At 39.7% G+C, this 2,500-nt stretch overlaps 1 protein-coding gene across 1 annotated transcript in view; it reads left to right on the top strand.

The window, feature by feature from the left end:
* The window catches only part of LOC125293848 (osteoclast stimulatory transmembrane protein), a 7,095-nt gene that overhangs the window by 848 nt on the left and 3,747 nt on the right, over window positions 1-2,500 (top strand). The gene's annotated exons all lie outside the window — the stretch shown is intronic.

Raw genomic sequence — 2,500 nt, 5'->3', positions numbered from 1 at the left:
CGTTTAAATGATCATATGACGCCTCCTTGCTGCTTTGTCGTCTACATCAGCCTTTCTCAAACTTCTTTGACCTGAGGCCCAGTCAAGGCATACTTTGGGGTCATAGGGCCCACCTACATGAACCCACCCCCTCCTCCCACCCCCATCAAATTATCATAATGAGATCACAATTATATAAGTGCATGTATATTGCTATACATGCACTTCAAAACAGTTAATGTTTAAAGTGCTAAGATTGTTCACAAAAGTTTGTGAAAACATGCACATCAGAGTACTGCTTTACTAATGTAAAATATAATTAGGCCTACAATAGTTTCATTGTTTTTTACATTGTTGCATGATGCTTGCATGATAAATACTTCAACAGCAATTATATGGGTGCCATTGTTTTGGGATGTTTCCCTCATGCAACACTGATAGAATATTTATATGCTATTTAATTACATTTCATTTGAATGCCTGAATGTAAGGATTCAGGAAACACAATACCAGCTTTTGTGAATGGTAAATGGCGGATCAGATCATGCGTAAATCACTGATCTGGAGATCTTTAACAGACCTCTCAAGACACACGCATTTCAGTGACTTCACACACTCACACGCCACACATGCCATTTCTCACTCAGAGAAATTATTAACTTGCCCGCACAGAAATTTCTAAGGGCAATATGTGTCACACAACGTTGCTGTCTGTGCGCTCATTCAGCTCAGAGAGCTGCTGTTTAGTTACTAACCTATCGGCCAATCAGAAAATAGGATTTCTCAACCAATCAGGAAATAGTTTTGTTTTGATGTGGGTCCGCAACGTGGAGACTGCTGGTCCGCGGAGTCTATGCGCGGAGTCGTGGAGTGAAATTAGGCTCGGTGCTTCGTCTGATAATTTGCTGCGCAGTTGATCAAGATACCGCGGACCGACAAAAAAAGAAAACAAACGTTTCTGCTATCGATGTCATTAAACATGGAGCCATACAATATGGTGGTATGAGCGTTCATTCAATGCAGGCGTCTGCGCGAGAGAAACTGAAACTAATCGATAACGTTGGTATCAAAGCTCCGCTTCAACCTGTTGAATGCTATTTAATTGTTTAACGACACTTAATAGAACAACATTGATTTTTGGAACCTCCATAGAAACAGAGCAGAGACTGTATAATACACTGTATAGCACTGAGTATTGTATAGTCAAATTTGAATATAACGTGGCCAAAAGCTATTGTAGCCTTCTTTCTATCTGTTAAAGATCAACAGATCAGTGATTTACACCTATCTGCTCGCCAAAAAAGCTGGTATTGTGTTTCCTGAATCCTTACATTCAGGCATTCAAATTAAACTTAATTAAAAAAAACATGTATTTTTTTTCTCCATTTCCTACCAATGTATGATGCTTGCATGAGGGAAACATCCCAAAACAATAGCACCTATATAATTGTTGCTGTTTTAAGAAGTATTTCTTTTCTTATGCAAGCATCATGCAACCATGCAAAAGCAATGAAACTAATTATATCTTACATTAGTAAAGCAGTCCTCTGATGTGCATGTCATAAAACATTTAAGTGAAAGTGCATGTATAACAATATAGGCATAATAATGATTGTGATAATGATAATGACAATTTGATTTGGAGTGGGGTTGGGTACATGTAGATGAGCCCTATGACCCCAAAGTCTGCCATGACTGGGCCTCAGGTCAAAGAAGTTTGAGAAAGGCTGGTCTACATAACCTGCATCAGATTGAGGTGAAGGCACGGGTTGAGGACCCAGTCAGTTACGTCACAATATGCACGTATAATACCTACGTAATCACCATGACCAAAATTTTACTTTTTTTTTTACTTTGAATCTTGAAAAAAAAATATTGACCTACCTACCGACCCATTTATTTTTATTTTTTTGGCTGTTACTGCAAACAAGAATATTTTTTAAGGATGGCCTCATGACTGTGAAAATGGCTGACATTAAACCACAGTGCTTTAAATGGGAGCCCGCAGTATCAGTCATCAAGGCTTCAAAATCTGCCACAAACACAACACACATCACTCATAAACACACACACACACACACACACACACACACACACATACACACACACACACACACACACACACGGACAGAACCACCACTGTTCAAGAGAATATTTTGGGGCTAAATGTGCTTTTTCTCATTTGGTTGTTTTCTGTTTATTTAGAGCAGAATGAGCCACTGCTGTTCAAAGGGCCCATTTGGGTGAAATTAGTATTATAATTTATGTTGTTATTATTTATTATTATTTACTATAGGGTTCTAGAATAAATAAAACAGTGTGTTTGAAATAATGGAATTTGTGCTCTCTCATGAAGCTGGGTCGATGGGACATGGGGAGGGTGGGTCTGTTGATGGGGGGGAGGGGGCGTGGCGCCACGAGTAGTTCAAGCAGACGTAGGACTTTCATGTACTTCGATCAGGGGGAGGGGGCGTGGCACTGTGCCAATACCACGCCCCTCCCCCCTTAGAAACAAAGTCTC

This window comes from Alosa alosa, chromosome 4 (assembly GCF_017589495.1).
Source record: "Alosa alosa isolate M-15738 ecotype Scorff River chromosome 4, AALO_Geno_1.1, whole genome shotgun sequence".
NCBI lineage: Eukaryota > Metazoa > Chordata > Actinopteri > Clupeiformes > Clupeidae > Alosa > Alosa alosa.
This window is presented reverse-complemented; position numbering and strand designations above follow the sequence as displayed.